This window comes from Sinocyclocheilus grahami, unplaced genomic scaffold (genome assembly GCF_001515645.1).
Source record: "Sinocyclocheilus grahami isolate Dianchi unplaced genomic scaffold, SAMN03320097.WGS_v1.1 scaffold21.1, whole genome shotgun sequence".
NCBI classification, from domain to species: Eukaryota; Metazoa; Chordata; class Actinopteri; order Cypriniformes; family Cyprinidae; genus Sinocyclocheilus; species Sinocyclocheilus grahami.
Window position 1 is genome coordinate 3,661,702 of NW_015505200.1, and position 21,412 is coordinate 3,683,113.

Here is a 21,412-nt window from a genome sequence, read left to right on the forward strand (position 1 = left end):
ACAAATCCAGTGTCAGAATGTACCTGGTTATAAAACATTCGTCACTGAAGTGATTGGAACAACAAACACACTCGTGAAACTCCATTGCTGCCCCGGAAAAAAAACTTTTTTTTTTTTTTTAAATAAAACTCGGAGAACAAATTCCCTGTTTGCTCTTCTGAGATGCAGGAACTTTGAAAGCACACTTCTACTGCTCAGCCATCACTAATCAGCAACACACACTATGGGGATTCGAGGGACTGTGGGTCAATGTGTCCACAAACACATTTGTATAAAACCCTCCTCTTCTTATGAGTACAAAAGATATACAGCAGGGCTGTTGAGGTTGGCATCAATTATACATATGGATATTTGAGAGAAACAGAAAAGCCCCATTAGATTTTCATAAAGGGTTTCTCTGAATCTTCCTGTCTTATTATACATCAAGCACAGCAGCCAGAAGGAGACCTAGAGGACAAAGGCATTAGATAAATGATCAAATGAAGTATAAGTGCCATTTCAGACACTGCTTACATGACCTTTAAACAGCTCTGATATTTTCTGCTTTCCTTTTAAGTTAAATAGTCCGTATAGAAAAACATATAGAGATAGAGACAAAGACCACATTTTGTTTACATTACCACTTAAGTGGATCATCAGTATCTCACCAAAAAAAAGACCATACAGAGCTATTCATAATCCTAGGACCCCCGAGTGTTTGGGTCCTTGAGCTGTAGCGGGGTTGACAGTGGCAGAGAGTTAGATAAATGGGGAAGGAGCACCCCGATCAATACTAACCTGGACTGCCCACCCAGGAGAGAGAGACAAGAATTGGGACAGAGTGGTAAATATGAGCTTAACAGATGGAAGCATCTGTGAGCTTCTTCTGAAAGTCTTATAACATTGTATACGCCTGTGCCGTAATGCCACATTAAATCTGTGGTAAGACAATGCCCGCTGTCAGTGTGAGCATTTCCTCTTACGAGGCAAGAAGTAGATATTGTTTCTCATTAAAATCCCATAAGCCAAAATCATAGTATTCAGTTTTCTACAACAGCTGTTCGCTATTTGCTGTTAGTATGTGGTGTATGGAGTCATTATCTGAACTATTAAGATGACTAATTAGCAATCTTTTTTCTAGAACGTGTGCATTATATCAATTCCTTGGAGTGCACAGTGTTATATTAAAGTAGAGTAGCACTTGTTGTTTGTCATTTCTCCGATCACAAATGCAGACATGGTTTTATGTTTACGCGGCGCGATGCAATGCAACGTGTAAAAAGACAGTATAAGTCATTATAATCCGTAATTATGTCCCCACTGGATGCAACAAATGCCTAGTTTATAATGGGTTTTAATGTTTTTGTCTCATCGCTCCGGCCGGACAGGGCATCACAATATGTTAAGGGGAGTAAAATTGCCGTCACATGCTTATATATTTAAGGAGACTGGAGGTAATTGTCAAAGAATAAAGTTCACAAGGACTGTATTTTAGCAACTGTAAGGTTGCCACATACCTTTTAAATGCAATATATATTTTTTCCCAATTCAATAGTTTTTTCTGTATAGAAAAAAATGCAAAAAGTCCATAAATAATGTAACCTATACAGTGTGACAAAAGGTCAATGTGAGTCAAATACATTTTCTTTGTCTAATCTAATTGTCTATTTTTTTCCTGAGCGAGTGACAATTTTAACAGCTTCTTTATAGTCAAGATTGTATAGTACGTGTATATACAAAAATAATAAACATTCACTGCAGTATAAAATGTGACTAGTCACAATCTCATTTTATATTTAATTATTTCTTTAATATTGTGACATAAATTTTGAGTTCCAAAATGTTCTCAGTTGACAATATACACACGTCACCATAACGCTCTGTTTTACTCTCTGAATAATATTCAGAGATATTTCCACATGTTCAGTGCATAACATCTGTGCCACAATTCTACACTATTCTATTCTCCAGGCAAGGATGATGATGGTATGGAAATGTCAGGAAGGATAAGTCCTATGGACTTATGTCATTCCATTTGCACCAAATTCCTACATTCAGAGGTCACATCAATAAGTCTTTATTTGAACCACATGCATCATTAATCATTCAAACTCACGTCTGTCATCACAGAGGACTAATGTGCCGTCTATAGATCTGTCCTGCTTTGAGGGTCACCCTTCACTTTAAAAAGTGTCATTGATTTCTCTGCTTTCACACCAAAGACCTGTGAGAATATGTGACATTCTGTTTCAGTCTGAATTCTCTTTTTCAATGTGACAAATTATTCAAATACAATTACATGTAATAAAATGATTCATGATTAAATGGAAAAAAATTATAATAAACAATCATCTGAGAAACATAAACAATATCACTTGAGCATGGTAATCTGCAGCCTTAATAATCCTAAAAACAGCACAACTGCGAGTGTTATATTGTCAATCCAGTTTTATTAAACAACAGGTTAATACTGAGTCACTTACATTTAGCTTTATCTGTTTTTGGCCCGCCAACACAACTATTTCCAAAAAATGGCAACACACACAGTAGTGGTGTTTCATTCCTGAATAAATGAGCGTTTTTTGAACAAATAGGTTGAATGAATGATTCAGTGACTCACTCATAAAGACGCACTTGTTTCGTCCCTGAATGAATCAGATTGTTTGAACGAATTGGCTGAATGAATGACTCAATGATTCACTTATAAAAACAGTCACTTGTTGCCACCTACTGGTGTAACATGTAACCTACAAAACAACACTAATGGATTACAACTATTCATAAAAATTATAACATCTTTATCTGAATGTCAAATTAATAATTCATACTGTCAGTTAATCAATACATAAAGAATTACCATCGTTGGCTAATGAGCAAATTACACGGGTCATAGAGTGATTTATTGTAGAATAAACCCTTCCGATAAATCATCAGCAGCACATTCGTATGACAGTTGCTAAGCTTCTCCTTAGTTGTAAATATCTCCAAACAAACTAATTGGGCCACATAACTCTGCATATGGTATCCAAATTACTGATATTTTATGCCTTTTGTAATCTTTAACTTTATTTTGAACTAATGCACGGTGTTTACCAATAATACATTCTGTAGAAAAGAAAATCCTTTTTGAGCAGCTGTTAAATGAAGGATGGTTTTGCACTCTGCTTATGAAATGAAAGGAGAAATGAAAGACATTGCTTATTAGGTACAGAACAACCTCTGGTAATTTCTTCCTCAAAAGAAGCATTTATAAGCAGAACAAAAAGAGTGCCTAATTATGCGTTCTTCAGCAAACTACAGAGATTTTGTCTAACCATGAAAGCATTTCTTAAGACTGCAAGCACAAAGGGATTTGTGACTAGATGTAATGCTTCTCTATTCTATATATTTCTGTTTTTAACATGCCCATATTTACATAAATGTGCAAGTGTTGTTATGTTTTTATGATCCTTTTAACCAAAGGACCGGCCTCTTTAAAGCAAACGACATAGAGCATCAAATGGTGGTTTGGGGGAGTCTGACAGAGCATAATGTTTATCTCCCACCATTCAGATATTTGTGTTACAGTACAGTTCATGCTGTGCTTGTTATGAATTATGAAAAAGACTGAATTATTATGTAACTTGCTTTTAAAAGGTTGAGTTTCCACCTTTGAGAATTTGAAAAAAGGTTAAATCATTACATTGGATGGCTTGATGAAAATAATTGTGATGCTATTTTTCTTTCTCCTTTTTTCAGAAGACCACTGGGGACTTTGCAATACATCAGAGGGTAAGTGTGATAGATGTTCAATGTTTTTTTTTATTATTAATGCAAAATTAAATCCATACATTCCAATCTGATATGATTTGCTTATAAAAATAGCACATTTTCTAACAAAATATAAAACCAGATGCCTGACACTTATAACAGTGTTTTTATTTATTTATTTTTGTCCTCTGTTTTTCTTACTGCATTTATAAATAAAATATTTATTTAAAAAATCAAATCCAAGTTGATGGTGGAGGAAAAAGAGAATTTGAAGGTTCAATGTAGTGGGCAGCGTTTTCTTGTCAGTCTAACAAAAGCATCACACTGCCTTGTGTTAAAAGTTCAGCAGGGTAAATCTTTATCACTTTCAAACCTTCATTGTAAAGTACTGTTTTTGTTTAGTCCTCAAACAAAAACAATGTAATGCAACTGGCAGCATACAGTGTAACAAAACAGCATTTCAGTCAATTTAATATCTGATTTTGCTTCACACAGGGAAAATTGTGGTCTCTACCTACCCAGGAGCTAAATCAATGCAAAGACATCACTCAGTTGTGAAGCTCACCTCCCCTCCTTCTTAAAAATCATTTGAAATACCTCTATGAGAGATGTACATAAAGACAATCAGGGGAAAATAAAAATACACCATAGACTGGCCACTCCTCATGCCAGTCACACTTAAAGTAACACCTCTCGCAAAATAAGCGTCATAAGTGGCCCACACTAAAGAAAACAATAGCAGCCTGTGTCTGATAACAGATAGAGAGGACGTGTAAATAAATCACACTGTGCATGAAATCCGTGGAGTCCAATGTTTTTTGCAAATGCACTCAGCCTCATAAAGGATCTTTATTAGACCCACACTGGGGCACTTTGTCAGGTTTCGGAGACACCGATGACTGTTATATCTCTGCTGGTAAAGAGCAGGGCCCAGATGAAAAATTAAATAGAAAAATTAATGGTTGTCCGCAAAGACAAATTATAGAAGCTGGTTATTTCACATAGACTAGGTTCACACAACGTACAGTGGGGCAAAAAAGTATTTAGTCAGCCACCAATTGTGCAAGTTCTCCCACTTAAAAAGATGAGAGAGGCCTGTAATTTTCATCATAGGTATACCTCAACTATGAGAGACAAAATGAGAAAAAAAATCCAGAAAATCACATTGTAGGATTGTTAAAGAATTAATTGGTAAATTCCTCGGTAAAATAAGTATTTGGTCACCTACAAACAAACAAGATAATTTATTATTATTATTATTATTATTATTATTGAAAGTCTCTTATGTATGGAAGCTTGTTTCTGCCACAGGGTAAAAAAAATCTAAATCTAAATTTAAAATCAGAATTTCAGGATATAAACATTTTAATATTACAATGAAATTTCATTTATAAAAAAATTAAATTTAAAAATATAAAATGTCTGAATTGTGAGATAAAAACTTGCAAATGCAAAAAATAACATTTAAAATTATGAGATAAATGTCAACAGAATTGCGAGATTTAAACTGAGAATTCTGAGGAAAAAGTCAGAATTTCGAGATGTAAACTCAGAATTCATTGTTTATTTCATGCAATTCTGAAAACAGTTTAAGATTCTTTGATTAATAGAAAGTTTTAAAAAACAGCATTTATTTGCAACTTGTAACAGTGTAAAACAGTCTTTACTGTCACTTTTGATAAAATGTAATCTGTCCTTGCTGAAGAAAAGTGTTAATTTCTTTCAAAAATAAAACTTATTTCCCCAAACCTCTGAACAGCAATATGTTTACATGCAGTTTAAAAACTAGTTCGGACTACAACAATAATTTGTCTATTTAAATGCTAAAAGAATGCTTAAAAATGCTAAATGCTTAGAAAAAGAATGAGTTGTGACTCTTGATTTTCATAATAAAGTGTGTGTAAACTGTATTTAGCACTAAGGACAGATACTGTATTCTGCTTTGGTGTGAATATAGCCACACACACAGCTAGACCTTCTCCCTCCAAGATGAGAATGGATGGATTCAGGGTCCAGACTTCAATTCACAGAAAGGCTTTTGTAGTTAAAAGGCCAGACCGTTATATTACAGCATGGCCTTTTTCAAAAGCATTTGGCAGAAAGTGGATTAAGTTATTGATTCGTGGAAAATGTCACAGCATAAATATTTGCGTTTTAATAGAGTACAGTGCAATCAGTGTTGACTTGTCTCAATGAGTTTTTCATTTCAGCTCTACAGCAGAAACTGTTGCCACAATTCATGCGCTTCTCAAATAAGGGCTTATGAGTTCAGCATTGCTGAATGATTAGCATGCAAAACGAAATGAATTACTTTCATTGATTGAGTTTCACACTGTTATTAGCAGCAATGAAGACAGACAAGAGGCCATGGATGACTTGGCTCTTTGTGGCGGAAAACGTTGACGTTAAAGCATATATCTCGTGGGATCTCACTTAACCTTTTTGTTTCACAGTTTAAACGTGATAAATGACTGCATTAAATGAAAGTGAAACATTTTATTATCCTTGACAGCTGTGGAGTACCTTGGCTTTCAGGCCTTTTCTTTTATGTGGAATTTGACTGTTAACTGACAATAGTTCATTGTCATTTACTGGTATTATTTGTTGCAGATTATTTTATTTATTAATTAATAGCATGAATCACCATCTCTGAAACTTACTTTACCTCAAACTTTTAAACTAGGTCATCTGTTTGAGAATGCATGAGGTAGTCCCTTAGTTTTATACATATATATATATATAATATATATAATTTTTTTTCCCCTTGAGGTCAGTCCTCAGAGATCCTTTGTAGGAAGTTTGGAGGCCATTATGTCACCAGGACAAAAAGGGAAAGATGCCATTTTAATTAAAGTTGGCAGATTTACCATCCACATAGGTTTTAAAACATCACCCGTCTGTGCAGATCGAGGCCGAAGTACAAGCGATAAAAATGATTTATGCTAGCCAGGGCAGCGGAGAGATTTCTCTAAGGAATTGGTGGAGGAATTAGCACAGGCATTGGAAGCCTGTACTGTAAAGAGGAGGAATGGCATTAGATTCATACCCTTAAAAAGCAAAAGGCGCAGCCGGGCCAAACAATCAGTTACTCTACCTCAACATGGGCCCTACCTCAACTCCTACCTTGAGACTTATTTTCAACCTGGGTTAAGAAGATAAAGGATGGTAGATCTCTATAGATCCCATATTTTCATTAGGCTGTTTAATTAGTTTCACACTAGTTTAAACCAGTTATATTGGAAGACTATGAATGACAATCAATGAGAAAATTAATTAACAACAGGACATGCTGATTAAGTAATCAAATTAACTGTATACATCTGTGCTGTTATTGTTAACTAAAACTATTCAAAATCGTTTTCAGTAACTAAAATTAAATGAGTTGCCTTGGCAACTAAAATTACCACAAGTAAATAAAAGCAAGATAAATAGATATATTTTAAAAATAATAATACAAATTACAAAAACCAAACACAATTATTAACAATAAAATTAAAAATATTAAAAATAAAATCTTAATAATACTAAAATAACACTGGCGTATATTAATATTTGCTGAGAAAAATCCTCCAGGTCATAAAAAGAAAAATTAAAGACATTGGATTACTGAAGTAGACATTATAAAAAGTGGCTGAATGATTCAGCTTTTTTGAACTAATCATTTGCGAATAATGTAATGTCCCACTAATTAAGACAACCACTTACTTGAGTATATTTTTTCAGTACTCTTTCCACCCCTGGCTGTACACATACGCTGAGCCGCTTCAGACAGCTCACCAGTAGCGCTTCAACGCACGAAAACACACAAATTATGTAAAAATGCCCGGTTTTGGCGAGTTACCTTGTAAACGGAGTTATAAATGACCGTAAAAAGTTGGAATGAAAATCGGATGTGAGTCAGATCTGCGTCATCAGGTTTTAAAGAGACAGCACTGATTTTAAAGTGAAACCTGCTGAAGTCTGTCATTGATGTATATCAAAGAACAAAATAAAAAGAGAAATCCTTGGACTGTTCTAGTCGCTGATCAACTTTTATAGCTTGAATAAAGATTAATATGTATAATTTACGCATATATAATATAGTTTATGTAAAGATTGTTTTAAAATCACTTAAATTAAAAGTTATAAATTTCAGAGCCTATTAAATGTTACAAATAATGGCTTTCAATTATACTGTAATGTTGAATGGCTATAATTAATAGGGAAAATGCACCAGCAGGACAAATTAAAAACATTGTAAATATGTTTAGTTATTGTAGTAGTATAACCGCCTGTTTTTGCAAAAAGATTTTCATGGACGGTAAAAAAATTTTAGCCGGTACATGTCACCGGCCATTGCCAGGTGTGGCAAAAAGTTAGTTTTAGGCCCTGTTTTAGATACTCTTTTCCACAGTACAGTTTCAGTGCTAAATAAAATTATAATTCCCGTTCCAAGATATACTATTTAAAATTCAATGCAACATTTATAAGTCTTCATCTAGTACAGATCATTATTTTTGTGGCTGTAGGATCTGCACCTCTCTGTCATAATAGAGAGATGGCCTAAATCCCTTAATTATAATCCTGATCTTCCAGTTGCACGTCCTTAGTTAGTATGCTTTCAGCCAAGAAAAATCCTGTGCAAAAAGAATCCAAAACACTTGGACTGGTTCCCTTAAGCTCACATCTTTACATGTTTACAGAAAAAGAGTACCAAGGAAAATGAGAGCTTGCTTTGTTGATATTACCACTTTGACCTCAGTACAGTTCAGAGTCAAAGACTAGCTCTCATAGCGCTCAGCTGTTGGTAATGGTCTCAGAAGCTTCGTTTCTATACTTAGGCAGCCAGTTTTGAGGAAGAAAAGACTAATGTTTGAAGCATTTATGTGTGCAAAGGGTCTGCAAAGACTCGAGGCACCAGATGCTGGAGAAATAAAAGCAGGACCTTCAAAAACATTACACTCCCTTTGTTTCTCCACCTCAAACAGCTCATTCTGCTGAGAGTCCCTCTTTCCCATGAAACAAAGCTGAATTGATTCAGTGAAAAGATAATCATATTATTCCTCTCCCCCATGGAGAGACAAGACGATTGCATCTCTGGCGTGGTGTTGTCTGTCAGCATTGGAATTTTTAATTAGCACCTGGAAGCTCATATTTTATGCCTCCCCACAGCACATTTGAGAGGAGGCCATTCAAAAACTGTTCATGTAACCATTTGGAGCATCAATACTGTCTCCACACGAGCTAGTATTGGGCGAAAGCAGACAGAGAGAGGGGAATACATTGCTGTATTTGTGAATAGAGGTGGGCAGTGGGTTACTAGGTCAACAATGGTAAGCACTTCACATTTACATATTCAGCCTCAGCACTGTATTTTGAATCATGTATTTTTTGTGGATTTTCTGCTATTCTGCTTTTTGAGGATGCTATTTTCTATAACCTAACATATGGTATTTTCTTTGTAATAAACAGCAGTGGTTCTCAACTGGAGGGAAAAATTGTAATAAAAGGCATTGTGTCTCATTCGATAAGCTTGTGCATGTAGTTGTGTGCAAAACCTGTATGTGACAAATCTTGTAAGTTGTTCCTATTTGATTTTTTTCTGAATTTGGGATAACATTTAGAACCATCTGAAGCCACACATTGCAAAAATACAGACTCTCTGTAGCTTTTTTAAATATGTTTATAACTATCCCAAAAGTTTCCTAAAGCTCCAAATCTAAGCTTTCCACAAAAATACGAAGCAGCACAACTGTTTTCAACACTGATTATAATAAGAAATGTTTCTTGAGCACCAAATCAGCATATTAGAATGATTTCTGAAGGATCAAGTGACCCTGAAGACTGGAGTAACGGCTGCTAAATATTCAGCTTTATATTTTGAAATGTCTCAGCACTGTATTTTGAATCATGTATTTTTTGTGGATTTTCTGCTATTCTGCTTTTTGAGGATGCTATTTTCTATAACTTAACATATGGTATTTTCTTTGTAATAAACAGCAGTGGTTCTCAACTGGAGGGAAAAATTGTAATAAAAGGCATTGTGTCTCATTCGATAAGCATGTGCATGTAGTTGTGTGCAAAACCTGTATGTGACAAATCTTGTAAGTTGTTCCTATTTGATTTTTTTCTGAATTTGGGATAACATTTAGAACCATCTGAAGCCACACATTGAAAAAATACAGACTCTCTGTAGCTTTTTTAAATATGTTTATAACTATCCCAAAAGTTTCCTAAAGCTCCAAATCTAAGCTTTCCACAAAAATACGAAGCAGCACAACTGTTTTCAACACTGATTATAATAAGAAATGTTTCTTGAGCACCAAATCAGCATATTAGAATGATTTCTGAAGGATCAAGTGACCCTGAAGACTGGAGTAACGGCTGCTAAATATTCAGCTTTATATTTTGAAATGTCATTGTTAACTGTAATAATAATAATTCACAAAGCAATATTTCACAATATAATATTAGCAATATTACTGTTTTACTGTATTTTATGATCAAATAAATGCAGCCTTAGTGAGCAAAGGAGACTTCTTATAAAAACTTATTTTGTGTTATAATATTTTGCAGTATTACTGTTTTTACTGTATTTTGAGTGAATAAATGCAGCCTCAGTGAGCATATAAAAAGACTGCTTTCAAAACCATTAATACATCTTGCCAAATCCCAAAATATTTAAACGGTATAGTAAAGTTGAGTAGATGAACGTTTTAAGAAACTCAAACCAATACAGAACAACAATCAAAAATTCAAAGCAAAAAACAAAATGTGGCAAAAACCCTTGAGAACTGTGGACTGTGGCTGCCGTGATGTATTCATAAAGCATACATCTTTACAGCCCTAGTTAACACACTCCACCCTGCATGTTTATTAGTGCTTAGGCATGCACAACAGCGGATGTTGAAGTTATTCACCCCAAGAGTGATGGGAGCTTCCGCCACTCCGTGCAGCGTGGACAGCTGGGGTCAGTTTAATTGCAAACGGGTCAAGCAATAATGAAAGCCTTTCCCCCCGCGAACAACCACAGGGCAGCAGCACAGACAGGTCCACAGGCTCCACACAAAATACTGCATAAAGTTTGTCCGGCTAAATCACTGTTGGTTATTTTTCAGCCTGTCACAGAAGTGCACGGATGTTAACGACAAATAGGTCTAGCACAGTGCTATCTAAGCAACTCTACAATTCAACCGTGCTTGTGAGTCTCTTTTGTTGATTACTAATTGCCAGGATTAGATCTGAGATCCATTGCCTCATGCATTTTAAATGAGGTGAGTCTCAATGATTTCTTATTAGTGCCTCTGCACAAACACTGCATTCAGGGTGTATTGAGCTCCTCTAAGTACACAGCAAAAGTAGCAGGATGCTCCTCTTAAGATCTTTTAATGAATATAATATAGTGCATTATTTCCTACAGAGCTGGACTTTGATGTGCTAAGTCACCTTGTTTGTGAGGTTTAAACACATTGCTTCACTTTTGCTTTGTTGTAGCATGTTCTCCTCAGAAATGAAAACAGCATTCTTTTCAACTTTGTTGGCCTCATTTACGGATAAATAAATTTTTTATTCAAGTAGAGGAGTGACCTTGTAAAAGAGCCGGCACAGATATACATCATCACACTTACCGAACACTGAATGCGACCTGGTTGAATGTAATGCATTCTGTTCAACATGCTGTCATGCTCACGGAGAAACAGACATCGGGAGGGAGAGCAGACCTAAATATTTAAACAGAAGGAGGTCAAAGGATGCAGCGCAAGCATCAGTTTGTTTAAAACAAGTGATGGTGACAGAGGGGTGCACAAATGTGCTTGCTGTGTCATCACATGATGGAAAAGTCTTAGCTTTTGAATATTAACTAGGTTAAGCATTACAGATTTAAAATAATATTTTGATAAATATATGATATATTAATCAAAGCCTGGAGCACAGTATTTGCGCATTTCCAAGTCTAAACATATCCAAATCAATAGCAAATTGAGTTGCTATTTTTCAACGTACCACAAATTTCTCAGGGATTTGAGGGAATAATTTTTCTTGCTGATCAAATCAAATGCTCAAATCTTCATTCGTCTGCCACTGTTGGCCCCAGGATTTTGTAGCTCAGTGGATAAATGGATCAGTGTGAATGTTAAGTAGCATTTTTTATTTGGGTACGCTGGGATGATGGCATGATGTAATATTGCAATCGAGGTGGATTTAAACCATGGCAAACAGAAAGGCTGAGGGGCACTACTCTAAGTCACTAAGCATCAATAAACTGAAAGAACAAAAAGAGGAAGAGATCGAGACAGAATGATAGAGGTGAAATCAATATATGAGTTCTGAATACCTGGCTGAGATGTTCAACAAATTTAACAAGCAAACTCATTATTTTGAGATTTAGTTTTCAATAATTTTCTTTCACAGCTTACTTTCCAGGGATAGTTCACCCAAAAATGAATATTTCGTCATCATTTACTTGCTCTCATGTTGTCTGTATGACTTACTTTCTTTTGTGGAACACAATAGTTTTGAACAATGTACATGGTATGCTGCTCTCATCCATCCAATGAAAGTGGATAGTGACCAGGGGATGTCAAGCTACAAAAATGACAATATTAGCACCACAGTAGTCCATATGACTTATGCACTATAATCCAAATCATCTGAAGCCATATGATAACTGTGTGAGGAACAAACTAAAATTATTGTAAAAGAGCAGCTTGGACATTCTGCAATATAAAAAACTCCTTGTGCTCCATGGAAGAAAAAGTCATACAGGCTTCAAATGACAGCAGTTTTATTGAGATCCAGTACTATTTTAGTTTTTATTACTATTTTGAATGAGATTTTATTTTTTTATATTTTCCGTTTTTAATTAAAGTTGTGGGTTATAGTTTTATTTATGTATTTCTTTTTCATTTTTATTAGTTTTTATTATTATTATTTTTATGTCTATATAGTTTTGAACCCTGAAAGACACATGAGTAATTGCATTTTTTGTTGAGACAGAACAACTACAATGACAATCTAATGCTAACAATGCAATAAGTATTCACTGACAGTTCTAGCTCTTATTGCCTAGGGAGAAGAAGGTGATGTGCAAAGAGATGATGGCATGATGTAATATTGCAATCGAGGTGGATTTAAACCATGGCAAACAGAAAGGCTGAGGGGCACTACTCTAAGTCACTAAGCATCAATAAACTGAAAGAACAAAAAGAGGAAGAGATCGAGACAGAATGATAGAGGTGAAATCAATATACGAGTTCTGAATACCTGGCTGAGATGTTCAACAAATTTAACAAGCAAACTCATTATTTTGAGATTTAGTTTTCAATCATTTTCTTTCACAGCTTACTTTCCAGGGATAGTTCACCCAAAAATGAATATTTCGTCATCATTTACTTGCTCTCATGTTGTCTGTATGACTTACTTTCTTTTGTGGAACACAAAAGTTTTGAACAATGTACATGGTATGCTGCTCTCATCCATCCAATGAAAGTGGATAGTGACCAGGGGATGTCAAGCTACAAAAATTACAATATTAGCACCACAGTAGTCCATATGACTTATGCACTATAATCCAAATCATCTGAAGCCATATGATAACTGTGTGAGGAACAAACAAATTATTGTAAAAGAGCAGCTTGGACATTCTGCAATATAAAAAAACTCCTTGTGCTCCATGAAAGAAAAAGTCATACAGGCTTCAAATGACAGCAGTTTTATTGAGATCCAGTACTATTTTAGTTTTTATTACTATTTTGAATGAGATTTTATTTTTTTAATTAAAGTTGTGGGTTATAGTTTTATTTATGTATTTCTTTTTCATTTTTATTAGTTTTTATTATTTTTATATTTATGTCTATATAGTTTTGAACCCTGAAAGTCACGTGAGTAATTGCATTTTTTTATTAACTTTTTTGTTTAAATATCAAATGCAATATTAAATTGTTTATATTTCCTCAGCTCAATATTCATCTGCAACACTTTCTCTACTACTTAAGTCCTTCTCATACTAACTGATTTAAACAGATATTGACTGGAGGAAAATGCATTATGGCCAGTAATTACATCCATGCAAAAATTATAAGCACATTACAGAAGTCTTTCTTTTTTTATGCACAAAACACTCTCAAAGACAGTTACCACTACAATTCCCATCATGGTAGTAAACAAATACCAGATTTCACTTTGATGTGCTTAAAATGTCAAATGGCTGCTTTACATTCAAATCCATCCCATTTCAGGCAGTGACAAGCATTAGACACAAGATGGATAAGTGGGTGGAATCTGGATTTAAATGAAAGTTAAATCATTCGCTCCACTAATGAGACATGAAGCCATTTGGCCCCTTTCACTGGAGTCGGGTGCAAGTAATGCTTTGGTGCATTGTGTACCTGCACCCCGCTTGATTGCAATTTATTTTTAGGATATGGAGACTGTGGGGGCAGAGTGAATGAACCTTTTTCTTATGTGACAAAGGAGAAAACAGCTGCAGAGTTGGCAGCAATCTCTCATAGACATTCCTTTGTCCTTGGGGACATCAGTACTGCCCAGCATCAAAATAATAAACTAGAATCAACCCAATAGATTGTTTTATATATGCTATTCATAATGAAGAGATTATGTAAGAATGAAGATGTGTGTCTGCCTTCATTCATCCTGTCACAGGTGCCCAAACAGCATTCTGAGTGTATTACATGAGACCAGTTGCACTATTCAGTTAAAAATTCTGACAAAAATGTTGACCCATACAGTAAATTAGATGTCACAGAAAGGTCTTGGAGTCTGTGCTGGTGTGATGATCATAAAAAGGTCATAAAATTCAGAGATGGATCAAATGGAAATATGGTTCATGTTAGCAATATAAATAACCATCAGCAGATTGACAGTTATGCCCCCTCCTATACCAGGAAAATCCCAGCATGCTCAGAAGGAGGATGACATCTCTTTGTTATGACATCTCTCAAATAGAAGAAGTTATGTCTAGTGCACTGATTGAAAAATTAGGCCTTAACACATAGTTTTTAAGTTCATGTTTACTCAACAGGTGTTTGACAAAATTATTGTGGCATTTGATTTTATTTGTCATTTGTTCATAACTGCACCATCTTGAACTGTGAAATTATTAACTGAATTAAAGTACAGAGTGTGCAAGCCAAATTATAGACTGCCATGGGCCTTCAAAGCCTAAGGCAGTGTGGTCTGAGATTGCCAAAGCTAAAAATGAGGACCCTAAGAACATACAGTACAAACTCACAAATCTAATATGGCAAATACCGAGTGAGTCGACCACTAGGACCCCTGAGGTACCCTAAGCATTATAAAATGTAAGAAGACATTTTACATTCCCTCAAAAGGTCCCAGGCTGAGAATTCAAACTTATTTGAGTAGGAATCCAGAACATATCAGTACCATATTGGTTATTTGTTTTAATTAATCAGTACCCGGTGTTGGATATTTAACTGTGAATCCTCATTTACTCTGTTTATACGCTCAGATTACACTACTGTTCAAACTTTTTGGGTCGGTAAGATTATTTTATTTTTTATTTTTTTGAAAGAAGACTGTTATGCTCACCAAGGTTGCATTTGTTGATAATAAAAATACAGTAAAAACCAATGATAATGTGAAATATTACAATTTAAAATAACTGTTTTCTATTTTAATATATTTTAAATTGCAGTTTATTCCTATAATGGCAAAGCTGAATTTTCAGCAGACATTACTCCAGTCTTTAGTACCACATGCTCCATCAGAAATTCTAATATGCTGATCTGGTGCTCAAGAAACTGTACATTTTTATAAAAAAACGTGATACTTTTGTTTTTCAGGATTCTTTTTTTGTAGCTATATAAAAGTCTTGAAAATGAACATCAGTTTTTCATATTGTATATTATAATGTTCTGATGCTAAAATTCAGTCATAGTCTATTTTTGTAGCATTGTTGGATTTTTATTTATTCACTTAGACATTATATTATATTATACAATTTCAGTACTGGCCATTTATAAAAAATAGCAAGAAAATATTTATCAGCTTGTGGGCCAGAATTTTAATCCCTATATTTAAATACGTTATTAAATATTACAGTAATAAAAGTGCAAAATGGACAGTTTTAGCATAACCTTTTGCAGAGTACAACCCTACAACTTTTCAATTACAGGCCACCAGCTTTGGTTTTTAACAATTAGGCTACACTACCCCACGTAAAATTTTAAAGGTAAAACTTTGAAAATGTATTTGTTTAATCAGTGTCTAAATAATGTCAAAAAATGAATGCTAAGAAGACCTCTGTGAAAGCTGTCATCCATCCTAAACAGGAGCACCAAGTCAGTTTTATGATAGTTTAATATGTTCATCTTATAATATCATAGAGACTAACTTTCACATTCCATCTAGACTGCTGAATTTCCATGAAGACGACAAAGTTTTTCCATAGCTCTGGTAAGAAACCTACCTCATCAGGTGCAATTTCACAGTAACTGTCAGTATTTAATTTCCCATTTCCACTGGCTGCCTCCAACCAGAACTTACTGGTTTAAGACAGAGCAGAATAGGCCAATAGCGTTTAATTGCCTGGTTTTATGGCAACTGCAGAGAAGAAATAGCTGGTCTGCAATTCTGTCCACATGATAGATTCTGATGATGGCCGTAGGCTCTACGGCAGCGTGAGGAGGTGTTAAGGCAGTAATGCTGGGCTAAGGAAGAGCAGGTAGGCCAAACTTACCATCAATCCACATGCTCTCATCGTCTTCATCAGTTTCTCACTGGAGCTCACATAACTGCTAATGCTCATACCAACTTTCATATCAGGGATGTACTTGGATGACGCAGGCCTGCTGGGATAGGATAAAAGAAAAATATTAAACACTGTTCTCTTGGTTTTCTTAAAGGGACAGTTGACCCCAAATTGATTCTGTCATCATTTCACTCATCATTTGTTTCAAAACTGTATGCATTTCTTTTGTGGAAAAAATTTGATGTTTGAATTATAGACTATCATTCAAAAGTTTTTTGTTTTTTTTAATGTTTTTAAAAGTCTCTTATATCCATCAAGGCTGCATTTGATCAATAATAGCAGTAAAAAAAACATGAATATTGTGAAATATATATTATTACATTTTAAAATGTATTTATTCCTGTGATGGCAAAGCTGAATTTCAGCAGCCATTTCTTCAGACTTTAGTGTCACATGATCCTTTAGAAATCATTCTAACATGCTAATTTGGTGTTCAAGTAACACTTCTTATTATCAGTGTTGAAAACAGTCAATTGACAGGAGTCTTTAATAGGACGTTTTAGAGAACAGCATGTATTTGAAATAGAATTATTGTGTTACATTATGTCTTTACTATAACTTTTGATCCATTTGATGCCTCTTTGCTGAATAAAAGTATTAATTTCTTTAAAAATCGTACTGACCTCGAACTATCATTTTCATAGTGTGTTTGTCAGTTTGTAACTATAAAAGAACAGTATGAAGATTCTGTCTGATATATATTTTGACGTTCCATGGAAAAAGAAAAGAAAATCATACAACATGAGGTTGAGTACATTTTTTTTTTGCTTTTATTATTGGGTGAACTTTTATTACTCTGTTTAATTCTTTAAATTGGGTCACAAACACACACACAAAGCACTTTTTTGCATTAAAGACAAATTTCAAATGGGATGTAATTGATCAACTTTCCGTCAGTTGGCTCACAAATATCCATAATGAAAAATGACTGCATGCATGTATCTTACCAGAGGTACAGCTGAAAAGCATCATTCAAAAGGAGGTGGGAGGGTCTCAATCTGTCTGAATAAACCATCTCCTCTGATCTTGACCTGAGTGCCAAAGCACAACAGCAAACACAAGATATCTATTATTGTCACTGCAGTGTTTGCCAGCAACAGAGAACTGCTGATACTGATGTATACTAGAAAAGTGCTATCAGTTCAAAAAGAACTCTCACTGACACAGCACAGGGAGTCACAGCATTCCCGCATGGACCAAATCAACACTGTATTTTGAGGTTGACAACATATTTTCTTTGTTCGTTCTCCTCCTTTTGTTGATGCATTAAGTTTGCCAGTAGATACTGTGAGCTCTGTGATGGAAAGGGTTGAAAAGAATTGGTGGATTAGTTCATCTGTATGTATGTATGTACTGTATATATATATAAAGCTTAAAGTGCTGGATTATAAACACTGAACATGATTTTGCTATTTATCGAAAAAATGTGAATTATGGAAAACAGGCCAAAGTGTTGGAATAGCATTAGGTGAAAATGAATATTTCATGACAAAACACTCTCTGACCAGCCACTGGGGCATTTGCTGTTCCTTATTAGCAAAGTCATTAAAACTCACAAAATACATAAAAACAATGCTTATCATTGTCCTTCTGGTGCACGTTCTTTAAAAAAAATTATTAATTAAAAAATGTATAAAAAAACAACACGATTTTCAAGCCGGTCTTTCATCACTGACTTCATTAATAATGAACACATTAAAAAAATGAAAATACTGCAGTTGCTCAGTCTTCATTTTCTATTGTTTTGATGCATTTTTCGCCTAAGGAATCTTTGAGGTAATAACATACTCGTTGAAATAGAAAATCATCGATCCCAGTGCTTTTTTTTGTGCTTAAAAAAGCCCAGCATGATGATGCCACTTAGATGTCTTTTAATAAGCTAATATAAAAACAAGCCACATACCAAAATAAACTCTACTCCTCTTTGACACTGAACAGCTAGAGTCTATTTACAAATGCAAATAGACAATCTTGATGGCAAGGCTATTTTCTCCCTTCCTCTGGTACATTACTTCTATAACACTTAGTGCAAAAAGCATCTGCCCTCTTTTAGAGAAAATAGCTGCTGCCTAAATAAATATGACAAATTTGTTGTGGCCCACTTCTGCCTTTCTGCATATCAGCTTTTAATATAGCAAATGGGATAATAACTTTAAAGTTAGCATAGTAATCATAAATTAAAAAATGGCTTTACAGTAAAGGTGTCAAACCTGGTGAAAACCGAAAGGTCCATACTAATACACCATCAGTCTCAGTTGGCTTGTTATTATGCATTGAGAGAGTGCAACTTTTCAGCAGTTTAATCTTACAAATGGCTTCCCAGTGTCACAAGTAATGGACCTTTACAGCTGAGCATGCTTACATATTTGTCTCAGGTCTGCCAAGTAGCCTTACAATAACAGATTGAACAGGTATCTGCTTTTAGCGTTCGGCGGCGCGTTCTGTGCCTTGAGGCACTGACTTATATCCATGTCCTTGATAGAGCTTGATAGGCATTGACAGGTGAGTGTAAACCCAGCGCTGCCCTGCCTACCTGTGACTGATGTTGAGCATTTAATGTGCATCAGCGCTTTCAGATCTTATTACGGAGCCTAAACTGGTATATGCCTGTTCGGGAAAAGCCTTGAGTCTGCTCACACTTCCTCCAGTTTTTCCTCATAATCTCATTGAGATCTGTCAACTAAATGGCCATTATGTTTTCAACCCTCAGTGAGCATGATGCATAGGCGGCGGTAGAAAATCCGACTTGGGTACACTTTAAATCAGGTTGAGCTAACGCCGTTAGTATAGATGGGAAAAAGGCTTATCCTTTAGAGCTTTTATGCAATGGCATTTTGTGGGGATGTTTATAAAGCATCAGCGGTAAGCGGTGATATGCATCATCTCTTTACTTCTGGTCGTTCGGTTACAGTGAAAATTGACCATTTGTATTTCTCTTGAGTCATTTTATTTGGTTTAACACATGAATTCAACCAAGGAAAAAAGGTGAACATTTCCGAATACATGGTGCTCTGCAAATTTTAGAAATGCACAGATATCTGCAAGAACTCTCCAATAATCAATTTTCTATAGGAGATTTTGGCTCTCGCATTGCAAAACTTGCAATTACACCATGGTGGCATTGACAAATTTTGTAATATTTGAACCATTACTCTCACCAAGAAATAACTGACTGCTAGGAAATGTTATAAACAGTCTTTTTTTTCCATTACCTTAACTACCCTATTAATCAGCTAGAAGAAAATTAAACATTCGGAAGTCAGTTGCTGGCACCATATTTAAGCATTCAAGAGAATGAGAGTGAGAATGTGCTTAAAATGGGGAGTAAATGTCCTTGAATATTCAGAAGTCAAGATCTGTACAAGCCCCCATTGTATTTGTTAGTTTTTTGGGGGGGCAGCTATTATTTCAGGAGAGCCTGTTTTACTACTAGTACGAAAATCATCCAGGTCTGGTCCCTAAGCATACATTTTAAAACACATACACCACAGGAGGTTAATGGAGTGTGAATTTCTGCTTATATGCCTTTCCTTTGTCCAGTGTGAATTTCCTGTTTGGATGCTTGAAAATCGCTGTTGCTGAGAAGGCCAATGACCAAGCCATTATGGTCCAATTACATTGGAAAGGGCTCAATCACTCGCCATTACGTTCCAGCAACAGACCTGCAAAAAAGAAACAGGACAAACTCAAAATGTTCTTGTGAAATGATTGAAATTCAGTGCAGGGGAACTAAGAAAATATTTCTTTCTCTGCCAGGCACTTCGGCTTAAAGATTCTGAATAATGAAAAGTGTTTCTGTGACTAATAAGGGATTTTCTATGACATTATTATAGCAGACAACCATTGTTAAAGGCTTTCTCTCATAATTTCGACTCCTACTGCAAATCTCAACCTCTTTATAAATGTATTTATGGCAGGTAATAATATTCCTGAAATATGCTTTAAGATCAGTTGCTGGATGATCTGTATTTGCATTTTTTATTGCTGTGATAGTCCTATATTTTGGTGAGTTTTGTGGGGGGCGTTTTCATGGGGATTTTGGGTGAGTGGCCAATCCTCATCCGGAGTTGAGCATGCAATATTTCACACATGGAAAACAGCCTCCAGTAAAAATGACTTTCGATTACTTTTGACCTTAGCTGCAAATGACTTCCAGCTGGAGTAATCCATTGCTTTAAACATCAACTGTGCCCACGGATTTAGTTGGGCATGACAAAGTATCCTCCTCATTTACATTTCTAAAAATAGATTAATGTGCTCCTCATACTTTCATGCCAAACCAAGCATGATGGATGATATACCAAAGTAGCAGGCCGTGATACCAGCGATCACTGTGTGCAATGCACACACAAGCGCAGGGGTCTTGTCATTTTTTTAGAGTCTGCCTTTGTTACGGCTACTAAGCTGTTGCACCCTCTTGTTCTGGCTGAAACAAAGGAGCTGACTAGAATTAATGTGGAGATGCAAATAAAGTCTCATCAGCAGTTCGACATTATTCATTCTTTAATGAAGAGCTGATGGGAGAGGAGAGCATATTTATGTGACCCACCCCTGTAGGAAGACAGACAGTGTTATCTCACCGAGCTACTCTCCAGTGTTTCAATATCAGATGGTGGTCTGGCAATTAAAAATACCCCTAAGAAATTACTGCACGCAGAGATAGGTGACCTTGCACGTTTTCTGATGCTTTCTAAAAGATAGTGTAGAGGGGGGAAAAAAGGTCTTTGAGCTTGTGATATGTTTAGGGACTGATGTTAGAATGATCTGTTACTGAGATGATTGATAGTCTTGCTAGTGGGTTGTGTAAGGGAAACAGGTCAATAATTTAGCTCAAAGGGAATCATTTAAGATTTTAAAGGGAACTCCACCATTAATATGTAAGGGAATTAGGACAGAATCACTGTTTTACGG

The 21,412-nt window shown here is 35.3% G+C and overlaps 1 long non-coding RNA gene across 1 annotated transcript in view; it reads left to right on the top strand.

Annotated features, from left to right (window-relative positions):
* The window catches only part of LOC107557203 (uncharacterized), a 96,275-nt gene that overhangs the window by 40,092 nt on the left and 34,771 nt on the right, over positions 1-21,412 (top strand). Inside the window, exon 2 of the long non-coding RNA XR_001605372.1 lies at positions 3,718-3,750. This is a non-coding gene — a long non-coding RNA (uncharacterized lncRNA). The remainder of the gene's footprint in view (positions 1-3,717; positions 3,751-21,412) is intronic.